Source organism: Schistocerca serialis, chromosome 7 (genome assembly GCF_023864345.2).
Source record: "Schistocerca serialis cubense isolate TAMUIC-IGC-003099 chromosome 7, iqSchSeri2.2, whole genome shotgun sequence".
NCBI classification, from domain to species: Eukaryota; Metazoa; Arthropoda; class Insecta; order Orthoptera; family Acrididae; genus Schistocerca; species Schistocerca serialis.
Genome location: NC_064644.1, coordinates 454,237,679 through 454,257,711, shown reverse-complemented (window position 1 = coordinate 454,257,711; position 20,033 = coordinate 454,237,679). Strand labels below are relative to the sequence as shown.

Genomic DNA, 20,033 nt, shown 5'->3' with positions numbered 1-20,033 from the left:
CTGTGTCATGTTGTTGTTAAACAGCTTGTAGACGTTGGTGATTGGTGACATTTGTCACAGTTTTTCAAAGTCAAAGGATTTGCAGCGCCCTGCTGCTACGGTCGCAGGTACGAATCCTGCCTCGGTCATGGATGTGTGTGATGTCCTTAGGTTAGTTAGGTTTAAGTTGTTCTAAGTCTGAGGGGACTGATGACCTCAGCTATTAAGTCTCATAGTGGTTATGAGCCATTTGAACCATTTGAATTTGCAGCGCAATTCTGTGTCTTACATTCGTGTTGTTGTCTGTATTAAGTACTGCTCTGGACATACATCAAAGAAGGGCAGCTGATGAAACAGTGAAGCAGATGTGTTAGTCCTTGGCAAGGAAACACTCTGTCAACAGCCTTTGTGTGCGTTGCCAGCCGTTACACGCAACTCTGAACACCCGTTATTTTTTTTTCTTGCCGTTTGTTCCGTCTATTTTTTCATTTCTCTTAATGTGTTCAGGTAGAGCAAAGGACGCAGTGCGCCCATAGATTAAATAAACACATGCATGTGCTTGATGGTTGAATTATAAATATATGTATTAATTAATGGGCTAAATTGCATTTACAAGAGTTTTTTAATGTTAACAGATGCATTCAGGTTATGATGTAACTACATTGTCTTCGATTTCACTCTGATATGAGGAAAACTGTAGCGCCTCAGTTCACAAAAGAAGGTGACGGTCAACCTTTGACAAGACACCACGCAAAACTATAATACCGCCAGGCCGGTAGGGTTTAAAGTAGTTCATCTAGAAGTTACGGTTAATAGCGACTTTTTTATCTTATCCCGTGTCTTCGGAGGGTCGGCATCTTGATTTGGCGATATATACTATAAGCGATTTGCTTTATAGATAAACCGCTCTTTTCTAAAGTTCTCCAGTAAAGTGATGGCTGCCATTTGCCATCCTACGACCTATCTTACATGCTCGTTCCATTTAATATGGCTTTGCATCTTTCTGTCTAGATAATTAATCAAATATAAATACAGGGAGCGAAAGGCTATTTACAATTTGTACAGAAACGAGATGGCAGTTATAAGAGTCGAGGGGCATGAAAGGGAAGCAGTAGTTGGGAAGGGAGTGAGACAGGGTTGTAGCCAATCCCCGATGTTATAATATCTGTATATTGAAGCAAGCAGTAAAGGAAATAAAAGAAAAATTCGGAGTAAGAATTAAAATCCATGGAGAAGAAATAAAAACTTCGAGGTTCGCCGATGACATTGTAATTCTGTCAGAGACAGCAAAGGACTTGGAAGAGCAGTTGGAATGGAATGGACAGGGTCTTGAAGGGAGGATATAATAATATGAACATCAACAAAAGCAAAACGAGAATAATGGAATGTAGTCGAATTAAATCGGGTGATGCTGCAGGAATTAGATTAGGAAATGAGACGCTTAAAGTAGTAAAGGAGTTTTGCTATTTGGGGAGCAAAATAACTGATGACGGTCGAAGTAGAGATGATATAAAATGTAGAGTGGCAATGGCAAGGAAAGCGTTTCTGAAGAAGAGAAATTTGTTAACATCGTGTATAGATTTAAGTGTCAGGAAGTTGTTTCTGAAAGTATTTGTATGGAGTGTAGCCATGTATGGAAGTGAAACGTGGACGATAATTAGTTTAGACAAGAATGCTGAAGAATGCTGAACATTAGATGGGTAGATCACATAACTAATGAGGAGGTATTGAATAGAATTGGAGAGAAGAGAAATTTGTGGCACAACTTGACTAGAAGAAGGGATCGGTTGGTAGGGCATATTCTGAGGCATCAAGGGATCACCAATTTAGTATTGGTGGGGAGCGTGGTGGGTAAAAATCGTAGAGGGAGACCAAGAGATGTATACACTAAACAGATTCAGAAGGATGTAGGTTGCTGTAGGTACTGGGAGCTGAAGAATCTGGCACAGGATAGAGTAGCATGGAGAGCTGCATCAAAAATGGCTCTGAGTACTATGGGACTTAACATCTGTGGTCATCAGTCCCCAAGAACTTAGAACTACTTAAACCTAACTAACCTAAGGACATCACACACATCCATGCCCGAAGCAGGATTCGAACCTGCGACCGTAGCGGTCGCGCGGTTCCGGAATGAGCGCCTAGAACCGCTAGACCACCGCGGCCGGCAGAGCTGCATCAAACCAGTCTCTGGACTGAAGACCACACCAACAATAACAATTAATGAAAGTAACTGTGTCACGCGACACACTACTAATTGTGTATTCGAACATTACGGGATTATTTTTGCTACTCATCTGCGTTAAATTATATTTTTCTATAATTTAGATGAAGCTACTTTCGTCACGCGAACTGCAAGTTTTGTCTAGCATCTTGTTTCTTCCTACAGTCGCTCAACTTCGATACCTAACCGTACACCACAGCATCATCGGCAAACAACCGCAGGTTGCTGCCCACCCTGTACACCAGATCATGTATGTATCTAGAGATCATGAGCGGTCCTATCACACTTCCCTGTGGCACTGCTGACGATACCCTTGTCACTGATAAACACTCGCCGTCCGGGACAACGTACTGGGCTCTATTACTTAAGAAGATTTCGAGCAACTCACATATCTGAGATCTCATTACGTAAACTCAGACTTTTGTTAAAGTTTAGGGCACTGTGTCAAATGCTTCGAATCCTGCCTCGGGCATGGATGTGTGTGATGTCCTTAGGTTAGTTAGGTTTAAGTAGTTCTAAGTTCTAGGGGACTGATGACCCCAGCAGTTAAGTCCCATAATGGTCAGAGCCATTTTTTTTCCAATGCTTCCGAGAAATGAAGGAATATGGAATCTAACAGTAATATCAGAAATTAGGTCCGCCTTGATGCAAAACACCTTGTTATTCGTTTATTTCTTTATTCTCCCAAACTAGTTTCGGCGACAACTATCACCATCATCAGTGTTTTTTTTAAATCTAAAACATGCAGAAAATAGCAAGGTTACACAAACACAGTAGCACATTATTACATTTTTTACTATTCGTTTTTTGAAATATAGTTTACTATGGATACTTTCATACTACCTTATTTAATGTAGGAGAGGAGGAGATTAGTGTTTAACGTCCCGTCGACAACGAGGTCATTAGAGACGGAGCGCAAGCTCGGGTGAGGGAAGGATGGGGAAGGAAATCGGCCGTGCCCTTTTAAAGGAACCATCCCGGCATTTGCCTAAAGCGATTTAGAGAAATCACGGATAACCTAAATCAGGATGGCCGGAGACGGGATTGAACCGTCGTCCTCCCGAATGCGAGTCCAGTGTGCTAACCACTGCGCCACCTCGCTCGGTATTTAATGTATGCTACAGCATGTTTTAAGCAATTATTGTCGCTGTTTCCGACATATTTTCTGTGCGCTGTTTTTCTGTTGCCGTTTTTCAATTAGCGAACATCATGTCATCTGCAATCATGTGAGCGGCTGTTAGTAAACAAATACTAAAAGCAGCTACGTACCATCCAAAGAACGTGAGTACACGAATAGCTAAGTAACAGCTCAGTACACACCAAATAACTGGTTTCCATAACACTACCGCAACCCCAAGTATATATTGCTGACATACGAAGTTCACCTTTTAGTTGCAGATGACATGAGGTTCGCTAAGTAAAAAACTGGTTTCCATAACACTACCGCAACCCCAAGTGTATATTGCTGACATACGAAGTTCACCTTTTAGTTGCAGATGACATGAGGTTCGCTAAGTAAAAAACAGCAACAGGAAAAAAGCGCACAAAAAATATGTCACAAACAACGACAATAATTATTTAAACCATGCTGTAACATACAATAAATAAGGTAGTATGAAAGTATCCATAGTAAACTATATTTAAAAAAAAACGAATAGAAAAAATGTAATAATGTGCTACTGTGTTCGTGTAACCATCCTATTTTCTCCAAGTTTTAGATTAAAAAAAAAACCCACTGATGATGGTGATATTTGTCGCCGAAACTAGTTTGGGAGAATAAAGAAATAAACGAGTAACAAGGTGTTTTGCATCAAGGCGGACTCAATTTCTGATATTACTGTCTTTCTATGCAAACACGGACCAAATGGAAGTGTTCCAAGATAAAATCATTGAATATGGAATCTGTTTGTTGTCCTTTATCCATGCTTCGCTGAATATCGTGCGAGAAAAGGGCAACCTGAGTTTCGCACGAGCAGTGTTTTCTAAATCATCCGTGATTGGTGGAGAGAAGCATTTCAGTCTCAAATAAACTTATTACACTGGTGTCCAAAATTAAAGCAACAAAGGGAAATTTTGCAAGATTGTGTTTATTTTGCTACAAAATGGTATAAACAGGTGATTGGATAGTAGAAACAATGTAAAGAACGCAGAAAATAAACTGCAATATACATAACGGTGGACAAAAATGTTCTTCGTTTTCGCCAACTTAACGGATTTGCACACACATTCCGAAAACTGGTTACTGTGCTCAGTATGGGATGTGACCACGTCTGGCACCAATACAGTTCTGACAACGACGGGGCATGTTGTGGATGACGTCATCAATCCCATGTTGAGGCAATAACGCCAATTCTTCCTGCAGAGCTGCTCACAAGTCTTGGAGAGTGATAGGTGGATGCTGACATGATGCAACCTGTCTTCCTAGTGCGTCCCAGACATAATCTATGGGATTCAAATCGGGAGAGCGAGCAGGCCACGCCATGCGTGCAACATATCCCGTTTCCAAAAAAATCAACCACTCATGTCTATGAGGTCGACCTTTATCGTCCATCAGTACGAAGTCTGGGCCCACAGCACCTCGCAACAGCAACGCATGAGATCCCATGGTCTCCTCCCTGTACCTGACAGCAGTTAAATCTTGCTGATTCAGCCGTACAGTTTCATGAAGAGGTGTTGAAGTGGACAACGTAATCCCTGTCCACGCCATTGGGGATCGTCCTCTATATCAGTCTCTTCCCACAATGTTTGGCTCTCGAAATCGTGTTCCAAGTGCCCTCTAGATGCGAACTTTTCGGGAATCACTCTCCAGCCAAAATCGGGACTCATCTGTGAAAAGAACATTGGCCCACCATTCGACCATCCAGTTGGTATGTTGATGGCTCCATTCTAGACGTTCTCCTCTGAAGACGCAGCAAAAGGTAAACAGACAGTAGGTCTCCAACAATAAAGGCCCATCTGCTGAAGCTTTCTGTACACGGGGCGGTTCGTTACTATACGTCCAGGGGATGCTGCAAGGTCAGACGCCGGTTACAATGTAGTAGTAAGGCGATAATGTCGTGCCCTTACAAAAAATGGTTCAAATGGCTCTGAGCACTATGGCACTTAACTTCTGACGTCATCAGTCCCCTATAACTTAGAACTACTTAAACCTAATTAACCTAAGGACATCACACACATCCATGCCCGAGGCAGGATTCGAACCTGGGACCTTAACGGTCGCGCGGATCCAGACTGTAGCGCCCAGAACCGCTCGGCCACTCCGGCCGGCGTGCCCTTGCAGCCAGATAACGGTCCACTCTTGTTAATGTCACACGTGCTCGGCCCTGTCTTGGTCTCCAGGATACAGTTTCGGTCTCTATAATGGGTCGCCTCATCCGAAAAACAAGGGATCGATTCGCATTAAGCCATCGGGCCACATCAGTTGTGCGACACTGCTGCTTCCATTCTTCCTTTGACCCTCCACAGCAGAGAGTCTTTAGACGTCTTCTCTGTACCATAATGCACCGTCTGTGACTGAATACACAGCGATTGTGGCTGTGAGACTATTTGTAAACACTAACCCGCTTGGTAGGTGCCCTGACGTCATTGCCGGCGTGGTTGCCCGTCGATCGGAATTCCAACTTCCGTGCAGAACACGACAGTAACGACATCTGTTGACAGTTCGCATGATTATATCGTGAATTAGACAAAGGACGGGGAAATAGCAGTTTGTTGCTTTAATTTTGGACACCAGTGTGTATTGGAACGTAGAATATGCTCAAGGATTCTGCAGCAAACAGATGTTAAGGATATTTGTGTGTAATTTTGCGCGTTCGTTCTTTACTCCTGTGACTCGTGAACAGGAACTGTGACCGCTCGTGCTGCAATCGACGCATGACTCGGGGAAAACGTTACGGCTCTCAGCACGTGGACAGCGATCAGGTTTGTTCTCGCGAACACCAGCGGAAATTTTATGACTCAGCATGTCGTTAATCGCAAGACCTCTGCCGTGACCTGGTCTGCGGCGGCCGTCTGACCGGTTTGCCAGTGACGAGGTCACCGTCGGGTATCACGCCGAATGAAGTAAAGTGCTACATTACACGACACGTCAGCTGCCCTTCCCCATCCTGACCGACTGCGTCCTTGATTTATTCACAACGGCCAACTTCAAACAGACGGCCTCTATAACCGCTTCAGACGGCTGTTTTCTGGCCCAAACAATGCCAACTCGTATCCGAAATGAGCGCATACAGTCAGGGCCACGTTTGGCCAAGTTAGGAGATATTTTTGACAGCAGCTGGAGTCATTTCTGCCGGCCGGTGTGGCGAGCGGTTCTAGGCGCTGAGACTGGAACCGCGCGGCCGCTACGGTCGCAGGTTCGAATCCTGCCTCGGGCATTGGTGTGTGTGATGTCCTTAGGTTAGTTAGGTTTAAGTAGTTCTAAGTTCTAGGGGACTGATGACCTCAGATTTGAAGTCCCATAGTGCTCAGAGCCATTTGAACCATTTGCGAGTCATTAATGATCACTTGAATTCCCAAAATTGAACGTTGACGGGCTACCTGATGTCTCTTTCTAACTTTTTGATGCGATCGTTCTTCATCTGCATATCTGTATTAGCCTCCCTTTCGTATGGTTTGTCCGGGTAATCCTGGAGCGATAGTGGCTTCCTCACTGATATAATCAAATCGTAGCACGAAATTGCATCTCTATAACGGCACGCTTCACGGTCTTTGCGTAAGTGAAGCTAGAAAATTCCTGGTGTGCTAAACAATAACTCGACTGCAAAAGGGGTTTATATTGCTGATTATGTAACTGTTCGATTTGCAGAGGAAGTGCTTGTCGTTGACAGCTTATAGAGAATGTTCGTTGTCATCTCTAAGGTCTGTAGGTCTGTTCCATCTCAAAGGGAAGTTCCACCCCTATCACATATGGAGATTCCATTTATTGTGTCGTACTTTTCACTTATAGTCCAACAAGAGGTTTCGAACTGCTTTATTGTCCATTAGTTCAATACGTTCCTTCTATTTTTTTCCCCCCTGTATTCTGTGATTTATATTGAAAGTGGTCAATTCCTTTGATGCATTCATCTACATCTACAACTACATCACTTCTCTGCAATTCACGATGAAATGTCTGGCAGAAGGCTCATCGTACCATCTTCAACCTATTTCTTTATTGTTGTACTCTCGAATAGTGTGCGCGCAAAACGAACACTTAAATCTTTCCGTGCGAGCTCTGATTTGTCATATTTTATTACTATGGTTTTTTTCACACTGTGTAGGTGGGCGCCAACAAAATATTTTTACATTCGATAACAAAGCTGCTGATCGAAATTTCGTGGAACATCTCGCCGCAACAAAATCATTCCAACTCCCGTATCATATCTGTGACGCACTCTTCCCTATGTCGCGATAGTAAAAATCAAGCTACTCTTCTTTGAGTTCTTTTGGTGTCCTCCGTCGATCCTATCTAATACGGATCCCATACCGTGCAGCAGTATTGCAGGAGAGGACGGACAAGCGTAGTGCAGGCAGTCTTTTTAGAAGATCTGTTGCAGCTTCTGTGTTCACTCGGTAAAACGCAGTCTTTGGTTCGCTTTACCCACAACATTGTCTGTATGAACGTTTCAATTAAAATAGTTCGTAACTGCAATCCCTAAGTATTTAGATGAACTCACGACTTTAGATTTTTGTGATTTTAATCTGTTTAGTATCAAGTTCTGCCACGGTATGAACGTGAAGAATTCTCTCACCTCTCAAAACGTGATTTATGTCCACCTCTTGGCTTTCGCTCTTCATGGCCTGTTAATCGTAGCACATATTCTCTGGAGGGATGAAGAAACGTGTCATCAAAATGTTTATTCTTCTCGCTGAATTTGTCTGAGATATACCTTGAAACCTCTTGGCAGATTAAAACTGTGTGCCGGACCGAGACTCGAACTCGGGACATTTGACAACAAAGGTCCCGAGTTCGAGGCTCGGTCCGGCACACAGTTTTTATTTGCCAGGAAGTTTCATATTAGCACGCACTCCGCTGCAGAGTGAAAATCTCATTCTGGAGATATACCTTCTTTATTTCATTTCATTTATTAGTTGTGGCTGTAATAAACAGATATTTAGAGGGTTCTAATTGATTCCCATGGAAATGTTCGTCACGGTAATTTTTTACAGTCGGCAACAGCAACCGGCTTAGTTTAAAAAATCTGTTCAATTGTTCGTATCTTTTGGTTTATGGACATTATGTTTCATTTGCCCACTTTTAGTAAGAGATTACACTCGGCGTAACGAGTGAAAAATCCATTTTAGTGAATTGCAACGCAGTGTGTTAGATATAAAATATCATATATGAACAATGTCATGTTCAAAATGGTTCAAATGGCTCTGAGCACTATGGGACTCAACTGCTGAGGTTATTAGTCCCCTAGAACTTAGAACTAGTTAAACCTAACTAACCTAAGGACATAACAAACATCCATGCCCGAGGCAGGATTCGAACCCGCGACCGTAGCGGTCTTGCGGTTCCAGACTGCAGCGCCTTTAACCGCACGGCCACTTCGGCCGGCCAACAATGTCATGTAATCAAGCATAATGCGTATTTTGAAACCTTCGATACGAGAGGGTATCTATCAGCTCATCTACGAAAAATAATTTTGAAAAATCGATTTTTGTGTGAGAGATATGCTTTGTAAACTACTGCTTTCATTTGATGTGAAGTGAACAATGTTGTTGTTAATTAAAAATATTAATATGTTAATTTTTATCAAGTGTTTGCAATAATGTTTCCAGTAAATTTACCAATATTTACATAAAAATATGTTTACGTCAATTTAAATACTTTCTCCGCCAGAAATATAAATGAAAAAATTTTTGCCTACAGTTATGGTCTCTCTGTACAAATCGCCCTTAGCAGAACATGGTTTTCAAGACGGTAAACATGAAATAAAATTCAGTGAGATGAGCCTTTTAGCGAAGAAAACGTATGTCATATGCACATGTATAGAGAGGCTACAGAGAATTACAAACACAATTACAAACACTGCGATGATTTTAACAGAAAAGAAGATAAAATATGGATGTCGACTTGCCGCCAACAGAATGACGATCAATTACTTTTAATCGACAACGATGGCGCCACACATTCGGCACAAGTGACGAATGGTGCTGCCCTCTATATGCAGCTCTATAAACTAGGGACGGGGCGGGGGGGGGGGGGGGGTAAGGCTCGAGCACTTGATGCAGTGACCGTTTTGTCTGCGAAGATATCTCTCACAATAGGAGACGAAACGTCAAAAATATTTTTGTACGTCGGCCTCGCCTCAAAGCCCGGAAGTTTTCAACTCAAATGGCTAGGGGTATTTAGAACACTGGATGAAACGTATTAATCAACATCCTCGCCGTTTGATAGCTATATAGGATTTAATATCATCGGCGAGCGGGTTCAGCTGGATTTGGCACATCTGGAAAAACGATTTGACTTTCTCTTCCGAAGAATTGCGGCAACTGTTTAGGTAGAGGCGGCGTTAGACGGCATCAGTGTGGTGTTTCCTGAGGGTGAGTAATTTTTGGCCGGTATAAATGTAACCACTGGGAATTAAGCGTAACGCTCTTCCTGTCCTTCGTCTTCGTCCTCCTAGCCTTCCGTTTCTTAAGACTACCGGAGTCGGCGTTGGAACCGTATAGGCCGGTGGGCAATTCGCCTTCGTCCGCCCGATGGCGAGACGGCAGCGTGGGCGCGGTTTCCGAGAAGAACGCCAGCGCACACCGCCTCGCGAGATAGCACGGCACAGCGCCGCGTCGGTGTTCTGCACTGATACAGACATACTTCTGGGAAGCCACATCCCTGCAACGTATGCGGGAAGGGTAAAAATGGAACGCGAGTCACTCGCGAAGAAGATGGCTACAAGTGCTTTCAGACTGCTGGCTCATTAGTGCAGTCACACTGACCTCTGAGTATTTTCAAAGGCCGAACGACAGTGATGGCATTTTAGATGCGACGTCTTCAACAAAAAGTACGTGGACCAACTGCTAACTTCCATAGGCAGAGGTTCTGTGAGGGTACAGATATCCACAATAGTAACTTCTTCGCGGATAAAAGTCGGCACCGATGCGTGTACATGTATTAATAATAACTTTGTGGTAAAAAGTAATGAGAACAGGAAAATACAGGGCCTAACAAAAATATTGATGCACCCGAAAGGAGAGGAGGAAACGAAATGAAATTTCGCTGGTGGGAGGGTACATGTAATGCTATTTCAATGATCACAGTATCGACTCAAATGTACAAAGACGTTGGCTGAATTTTCTCATTTTGAGAGGACTGAAGGTCAACAGGCAAGATCGCATAACAATTTTTTTAATTTAAGACAACCGGTTTCGACAGACTATGCTGTCATCTACAGGTTCTTTTGTTGTAAAACATATTCATTTTACGCTGACCTCACGCATGATATTTCAAGTGGATACAAATAGCACATTACAAAAGGTTTGTCACTAAAATATTGGCCGGCCGATGTGGCCGAGCGGTTCTAGGCGCTTCGGTGTGGAACCGCGCGAACGCTAAGGTCGCAGGTTCGATTTCTGCCTCGAGCATGGATGTGTGTGATGTCCTTAGATTAATTAGGTTTAAGTAGTTGTAAATTCTAGGGGACTGATGACCACAACTGTTAAGTCCCGTTGGGGAAAGATCTGAGGGTATTACTCGCCACGGGACTATATCTACATCACGCAGACAGTTCATAGACAGATGTGTCATGTGTGCACGAGCATTGTCCTGTTGAAAAATGACACCATGATACAGTCTCATGAGAAGTAACACATGAGGACACGGGATGTCCGTCATGTACTGCTGTGGCGTCATTAGAGTTCCCTCAGTCACTACTATCCGTGACCAGAAATCATACCTGATGTTTCCCCACACCATGACGCCAGCAGTAGCATTCTTGTGCCTCTCCAAAACATTGGAAGAAGAGGGCCTGTCTGCAGGTCGCCACCATACTGGCCAACGATGGTCATCCAGGCCAGTGCAGAAACGCGATTCATTTCTGAATACAATGTGGCGCTTTTCAAGGAATGTTGCAGACGGATGGCAGGGGCAGATGTGAAAGAGTTACGATCTGCTTAGTGCACAATACGGCGATCAGACGGTCAGACATCGTCTTCTAAAACCCCGATGGTTGTTGTTGTTGTCGTGGTCTTCAGTCCTGAGACTGGTTTAATGCAGCTCTCCATGCTACTCTATCTTGTGCAAGCTGCTTCATCTCCCAGTACCTACTGCAGCCTACATCCTTATGTATCTGCTTAGTGTATTCATCTCTTGGTGTCCCTCTATGATTTTTACCCTCCACGCTGCCCTCCAATGCTAAATTTGTGATCCCTTGATGCCTCAGAACATGTCCTACCAACCGGTCCCTTCTTCTTGTCAAGTTGTGCCACAAACTCCTCCCCAATTCTATTCAATACCTCCTCATTAGTTATGTGATCTACCCATCTAATCTTCAGCATTCTTCTGTAGCACCACATTTCGAAAGCTTCTATTCTCTTCTTGTCCAAACTATTTATCGTCCGTGTTTTACTTCCATACGTGGCTACACTCTATACAAATACTTGCAGAAACGACTTCCTGACACTTAAATCTATACTCGGATGTTAACAAATTTCTCTTCCTCAGAAACGCTTTCCATGCCATTGCCAGTCTACATTTTCTATCCTCTCTACTTCGACAATCATCAGTTATTTTGCTCCCCAAATAGCAAAACTCCTTTACTACTTTAAGTGTCTCATTTCCCAATCTAATTCTCTCTATATCGTCCGAGTTAACTCGACTACATTCCATTATCCTCGTTTTGCTTTTGTTGATGTTCATCTTATATCCTCCTTTCAAGACACTGTCCATTCCATTCAACTAATCTTCCAGGTCCTTTGCTGTCTCTGACAGAATTACAATGTCATCAGCGAACCTCAAAGTTTTTATTTCTTCTCCATGGATTTTAATACCTACTCCGAATTTTTCTTTTGTTTCCTTTACTGCTTGCTCAATATACAGATTGAATAACATCGGGGAGAGGCTACAACCCTGTCTCACTCCCTTCCCAACCACAGCTTCCCTTTCATGTCCCTCGACTCTTTTAACTGCCATCTGCTTTCTGTACAAATTGTAAATAGCCTTTCGCTCCCTGTATTTTACCCCTGCTACCTTCAGAATTTGAAAGAGTATTCCAATCAACATATTTACCAATATCCGCTACGTGACGACCGTTTGTAAAACGACTTCCTCTACCACAGGAAATTTCTTAAAAGCCGTTCCATGAACTAGACAGAAAGTTGTATCTTGCGGAACGTATTATACTTATGACAAGCTATGTATTAAAATGTGTTCGTAATCCGCCACTACGTTCTTAGTCAGTGGAATGTAACTTATGACGGCCAACTTCGGCAGACGACGAGCAAGGCTACCCTGAGAGTTCTGGCCTGCCAACCCGGCTACAGTCTTTTACAAAATGTTGATAATCACCGCCGATGCGGACGAAAGACTCTCAGATGCGGATCTCATTTCTCTTATCCGTTCAAACTTCATAGACCGCTTTCACGCTGAGGAACTTGTATGGGCTATCTGTATGGATGCGACGGAATGAATATACAATTTGGGGTTCCATATAGCTTTTTGTAAATGCAGTTAATTTTTTGGCAGATGAATCCATTTGTCATCAACGGCTGCTGGAAATTGTTAAAAGGAACTTTGTGTGTTTCGTCACACACGTCTGCATTATCAGCTCAGCGCGCCACAATGGGCTTAATTCATTTAACATATTCTAAATGAACGCAGAGATAATCAAAATAAAGAGAACATCGTCAGTGTAAGATAACGGTGTAGTATATCACCCGTGCTTTTTGTATCCTCATAAACGTAATCCTTTTGGATTGAGTAAGTGAACTACAATTTTATTCTTTTAATATTAGTAATACAGACTATATCTGACAACAAAACAAACGTCACGGCATTTAGGTCCAAAATTGTAATAAATTCTAAAACAGTAGAGCAAATAACGAATTTTAAGTATTTGGAATGCGATACATCACGTGAAGATGAAGTTGATTTTTAACATAAGACTAAAATTCTTAAGACTCGTAGTGCTAGACGAAAGTTCCAAAAGAATGTAACAAATTTACCAAACATAGTGGGTCCCAGTTGGAATGTATGGAACCGGAGCCTAGTTAACAACAAAAAAGGACACACTAAGAATCAAGAGAGCGGATATGAGATTTCTCAAAAATTTAGCAGTATACACAAGGCAACACTGAAAGCGAATTACAGAAATAAGTGCAGAATTATGGTGATTAACTCTAAATTAAAAAATAGAAGAATACAGTACGAAATTTGTGAGGGAATTCTTGTTCCGTCGTTACTACCGGAAAATGGAAAGAGGACGTCAGAAGGATGAACAGTAACAGGCCACAAAAATTACTATACAATTCACACTAACAGGACGAAGAATCGTTGGAGACTGAAAACTATAAAGGATGTGCAAGTAATCTCTATAAGTAATATTAACAGGCAAAGCCAAAAACGTGCAGCAGATGCAGATGATTATATGTGTGTGTGTGTACTGATAACATTTCTGCACCTAAAAGATGCTGAAGATGAATATTATGTAGAACTCACGTGCCATTATAAGGACATCTGCTAGCAAATTTGTTGATGGAACAGTATGAGTAGATTGACATGATGGCCCGTCATAAATGGCATCGTATGGATTTTCATATGATTTTTCCTTCTATTTTCTCGATTTTTCCGTTGTGTACGATCTTGCAAAAACTCGTGTTTCCTGTACGTGGAGACATTATTGCTTCATGATACAGTTGTAGCGTTTTGTATGTTTGTAGATGCACATCTTCTTGTAAATAAGAGTCTCCATTCAGTTATGATCTTACTTACTTGTAAGTTCAGTAGCTTTCCTATCGATTTCATTTCTAGATTGTATTGCAGAAGTACCTGCATTGTTGAATTGCTTGATTTTACTGTATTTATGTGCAGCTTTTTTAAATCAGTCTGCTTTTGGTCTGTTTAAAAATCACTAATCAAGTTTGGTGCAGCATTTCCTGTTAAAAGGCAGTTTGTCTGTAGCGTTCCTCTGCTTCTGCCATATGCGATGGGTTTCTTACTACTAAAGATGGATTTTTGTTCGTACCAGTCCTTTAATACTTTTCCAAGGATATGATCAAACTCTAGTAACACTGCTAATTATGACATTTCACCCATGAATTTAACTTTGAATTTTGTGTTGGTACTACTACTGCATGCTGTTATCTCTGTTTCAGGTAAAGCGAATCCAATCTTTGCTGTTTCTGGAATCGTCTCTGTAAGTCTTACTAAATTCTATACTACAGTTTAGAGATTGTGAGCCAGTGTGCTATTAGATATTTTTTATTAAGATAAAATTTGATTAGGAATACTTTCCGTTGTCTAGCTAAGCAAGGCTAAAGCATTTCACTACTTTTAGATCGTAATAACGATGAATATTTTCGTATGAATGCTGCCATTGTTCTTCAGTAAACATGAAGAAGAATATTTTTATTGTATATAAATATTGTTTACATCTGAATGCAAGATCGAAGAGATTTTGGAGTGCAACATTAACAGAATTGTGGGATGGACGAGTTCCGCAGTTACAGTTACTACTCCTAAATCATCAACTCAGAATTGGCAATTCTTGCGACATGACTTCATGTTGTTGCCGCTGACAGTGTCACGTACACTCATTCTAGTGTATTACGTTAGTGTAGAGTCGTGTTAGTTGAATGGAAATGTCCGTCTGCTAACTTCTGCTTTCCTTTTAGAACGTTTGAGAAATGTAGAAATGGTAGATGAGCTTAGACACCCTCTTAGAATTTTCAGTATCGTGGACAGATAAGGATTCGTACATAAAATAAGAGCAAATACGGTTTCCCTATCACGTTATGGGATAAATATTATGGTGGTCACTTTTGCATTTAATATAAATTTGAATGTGAATGTCTCAGAGCCGCTTCGTGATTAACGATGTCCTACATCGTGTTGTCCGAATACGACTGGTACCCAGTTACTTCTAGATACAGCCGGCCGGTGTGGCCGTGCGGTTCTAGGCGCTTCAGTCTGGCACCGCGTGACCGCTACGGTCGCAGGTTCGAATCCTGCCTCGGGCATGGATGTGTTTGATGTCCTTAGGTTAGTTAGGTTTAAGTAGTTCTGACTTCTAGGGGACTGATGACCACAGATATTAAGTCCCATAGTGCTCAGAGCCATTTCTTCTAGATACGTTGGACGTGTGTACAAGGGATCTTGTACCACTCGCACACAGCTTAGGAGGAGTTGACATAAAAACTTCCTAACCATCAGGGATCTGGGAAGAGTGTCATGACTAATTAGCGACAATTGGTTTCAAACTCAACAGCAGTTGCTGCTGCCGGTGAATGAAGGCGCAGCTCATCCTATTTCAGGGACAGCACTGTGATGACAACTATAAGCAATGGACATTTGAAGTCGCGTACGTATCAAAAGGCCATCGCAAAGAGCGCCATATAAAGCTGCACGTATTCAGTGGATCAAATAATACAGGAATTGGACTACAGATGACTGGAGTCGTGTAGCGTCGTGCAAAAAGTCGCTGTTTTGTTTCTTTTCAAATGATGCAAGTTGTCGACTGCACTTATGGTTTAATCAAGCGTTTTCGCATTATCACTTTGGCTCACTCAGTCAGACTGCTGTGAACTATAATCAGCATATTCATTACAGTACTCTCGGTGACCAAATGTTTCCCTTTCTTCTAGATCTTAACTCCCCCTCCACTCTTGTCCAGCGGTTATTCATGCTGAGCAACAGCCAGTCCCATCAGATCAAAACGCCATGGCCCGGGATACTGAAGAACTGCTGACATTCCATCCATCAGGAAATAAATAAAAATGCTATAATAGGCTGAAATCCCGTAAACCTGCCTGGAAAACTGGGAGCGAAGTAGGTGACACGTATTTTATTCGTGATGGAGCGAGGGTACAGAATAGTCTCAAACCCATCATCGGCCCTATAGACACTGCCTTGAAAGAAGAACTAAATCATCCCATGAGTCACTCCCAAGGCTTGAAGAGTCGGAAGTTAGCCTGTGGGAGACCAATGGATGTCGAAAGCTCCATCGTTCAGAAATCGTTCACGCGGGAGAATCGTACAGACGTACCGTCGTTTGACCATCGCACCGGTTCCCGTATGGAGAACATAGTAATAAGCATCCCTGACGCAGAGAAGCAACTGAAATAGTTGAAAGCAAATGAGTCGCCACGTCCTGGTGGAATCCCAATTCGGTTTTACAAAGAATTCTACAGCAGTGACTCCTTATTGAGGTTTCCTTCACTGTGAATCTCTCGCCCAGCACAAAGTCACAACCGATTATAAAAAATGCACAGGTAACACAGGTATATAAGAAGAGTAAAAGAACGGACCCTCGAAGTTACAGATAAATATCTTTAACATCGGTTTGCTTCAAAATCCTCGTATGTATTCTTGGTTCGAATATAATAAACTTCCTTGGAAAAGGAAAGTTTCTGTCCTCATATCAGCAAGGGTTTAGAAAGCATCGCCCGTGTGTAACTCAGCTTGCCTTTTTCTCCCATGAGATGCTGCGAAAACCGTGCATGAAGGACAACAGGCGGATTCCGTAAGCCTAGATTTCCGTAAAGCATTAGACACGGTGCCGCACTGCCGACTGTTAACGAAGGTACAAGCATACGAAATAGGTTCCCAGGTATGTGAGTGGCTCTAAGATTCTTAATTAACAGAATTCAGTATGTTGTCCTCTTCAGCGAGTACTCATCAGAGACGAGAGTATCGTCTGACGTGCCACAGGGCAGTGTGGTAGGATCCCTGTTATTTTCTGTTTACATAAATGGTCTGGCGGATAATGTAAGCAGCAGTCTGCGGATGTTTGCTGACGATGCTGTGCTGTGTGAGAAGTTGTCGTTGAGTGACTGTAGGAAGATACAAGATGACTTAGCCTAGGTCACATTTCTAGTTGGTGTGATGAACGGTAGCTAGCTCTAAATGTAGAAAAATGTGAGTTAATGCTTATGAGTAGGAAAGCAAACCCATGGTGTTCGAATACACTATTAGTAGTGTGCTGCTTGATAACAGTCTAGGGACTGATGACCTTAGCAGTTAAGTCGCAGGAGATTTCACACACTTCTGAACATTTGATACAGTCACTTCGATTAAATACGAGGGGCGTTGGAAAAGTCCATGCAAAGTCCGAGAGATGGCACCGCCGGCGCGTATCGAGGACATGTTTAGTTAGTAGCATCTTTGGAAAGAACGCACATCAAGTTTCAGCCATGTTGGTCTATTTCTTTGTGTTTGGCATACGTGTGAATCAAGGAAATCGAATGGTTGTCAAAAAATGGACGAAAAAGAATTTCGTGTGGTGATTAAACATTACTTTATGAAAGGCAAAACGCCTCAGGCGACTAGAGAGAAGCTTGATGAACATTACGGTGATTCTGCACCTTCGATTAGAACAGTTTATAAGTGGTTTCAAAATTTTCGGAGTGGTCAGTGGGCACAAGTGATGCTGAACGTTGTGGACGCCCTGTGGAGGTTACGACTCCAGATATCATTGATAAAATCCATAATATGGTGATGGATGACAGAAGAGTTAAGGTGCGTGAGATTGCTAGTGCTGTGGGAATCTAGAATGAACGGGTATATAATATTTTGCATAAACATTTGGACATGAGAAAGCTATCCGCAAGATGGGTTCCGGGATTGCTCACGCTTGACCAAAAACGGAATCAGGTAAAGTGTTGAAAGGATGGTTTGCAGCGGTTCAGGAAGAATCCGCAGGATTTTAAGTGTCGTTTCGTCACTGTGGATGAAACATGGATGCATTTCTATAGTCCTGAGACGAAACAACAATCTAAACAATGGGTTACCGAGGGAGAATCTGCACCAAAAAAGGCGAAGACCATTCCTTCAGCCGGCAAGGTTATGGTGACTGTCTTTTGGGATTCTCAGGTGATAAGCCTCATCGACTATCTGAAAAAGGGTAAAACTATTACAGGCGCATGTTATTCATTGTTATTGGGCCGTTTGAAAACCGAGCTGCAAGAAAAACGCCGGCGATTAGACCGCAAAAAAGTAGTTTTCCATCACGACAGTGCACCAGCACACACGTCAGCAGTTTTGGTCGCAAAATTATTGGAAATAGGATTCCAACTCGTTTCACGTCCCCACTATTCTCCAGACTTGGCTCCCTCGGACTACTATTTGTTCCCCAATTTGAAGAAATGGCTAGTTGGACAAATATTTTATTCAAATGAGGAGGTGATTGCAGCAACTAATAGCTATTTTGCAGATTTGGACAATTCCTATTATTCGGAAGGGATCAACAAATTAGAACAGCGTTGGATGAAGTGTGTAAGTCTAAATGGAGACTATGTCGGAAAATAAAAAAAAAATGGTTTACCCCAAACACGTAATTAGTTTTTATGTTTGCACGGAATTTTCAAACGCCCCTCGTTTGTGTATGTAGGGTTGCCAAGCAGTATGAAATGGAATGAGGATGTAAGGACTGTAGTGGGGAAGGCGAATGCTCGACTTCGGTTTATTGGGAGAATTTTAGGAAAGTACGGTTCATCCGTAAAGGAGACAGCGTATAGGGCCCTAATGCGACCCGTTGTTGAGCACTGTTTTAGTGTGGTATTAAAGAAAGACATCCAAGCAATTCACAGGCGGGCTGCTAGTTTTGTTACCGGTTGATTCGAACACCACGCGAGTATTACGGAGATGCTTCGGGAACTGAAATGGGAATCACTGAAAGGAAGGCACCCTTCTTTTCGAGGAGCACTACAGAAAAAAATTAGAGAACAGGTATTTGAGGCTGACTGCAGAACGATTCCTTTGCCGCCAACGTGAATTTCTTTTTTCCCTAGCTCCATTCGGGAGTGAAATACAAAAGGAAACGAATAGTAGTGGTATAGGGCACCCTCAGCCAAGCACCGTACGGTAGCTTGCGGACTATGTATGTAGATGTTACTCTCTTACATTTACCATGTCGTAAATATTTGTGAGTACAAACTTTCTTTGAATGTATGGTCATAGTAACATCGTACACTAAGTAAGTAACCTCTCTTTCCATAATTATAATAATCGACTTCGGGCAGGTATCTGCAACGTAAACTGCAATGAACTCTCCATGAGTAGTACACACATTATTAAAAGAAGAGCTGTTCCCATTTATTTCTGGGAGTAGCGAACGATGAGATTGCGAAACTCAAGTTATAAGCAAATGCAGACGCGCCAAGTCTGAGGTCCGTGTAGAGATAATGTTTTTTGCCAAACTGCGAGTGGCCAGTATCACTAGTTGCTGGCACATGTGGTCACATTGACTGTGACTCATATGATCACGCGCAACTTGTACCATCACATTACACCAGTAACCGGTAGCTATCTCGTTTCGGCAGCACTTTTTTCGTAGCGAGGAAGCAGTCACGTTTTGCTTTTTTTACAGGCTACAAGATAGTTACACCACTTGTTCGGCCATTGACTGGAACAACGATTTATTTTTTTATTTATTTAGCGTGTGGCTGCATCACAGGAAATAATATAACAATTATCTCAAAATACAAACTAATATTCAGGCCACATATAGAGCCCATTGATGCCTCGGTCATCACCAGAAACTCTGTTGGATCACCAGCGAAAGCTTGCAGAGGACATTCTTGTATCACATGACGAGCTGTCTGCTTTTCAGCACCGCAGCCACAACTTGAAGATTTTCGTCCGATTGTAAAGAGAACCGGCACACCTTATAATGTTGTTTCTTTCTCGGTTAAGAAC

At 42.4% G+C, this 20,033-nt stretch overlaps 1 protein-coding gene across 1 annotated transcript in view; it reads left to right on the top strand.

The window, feature by feature from the left end:
• LOC126412107 (bumetanide-sensitive sodium-(potassium)-chloride cotransporter) overlaps positions 1 to 20,033 on the top strand; it is a 598,521-nt gene that overhangs the window by 228,665 nt on the left and 349,823 nt on the right. The window lies entirely within an intron of this gene.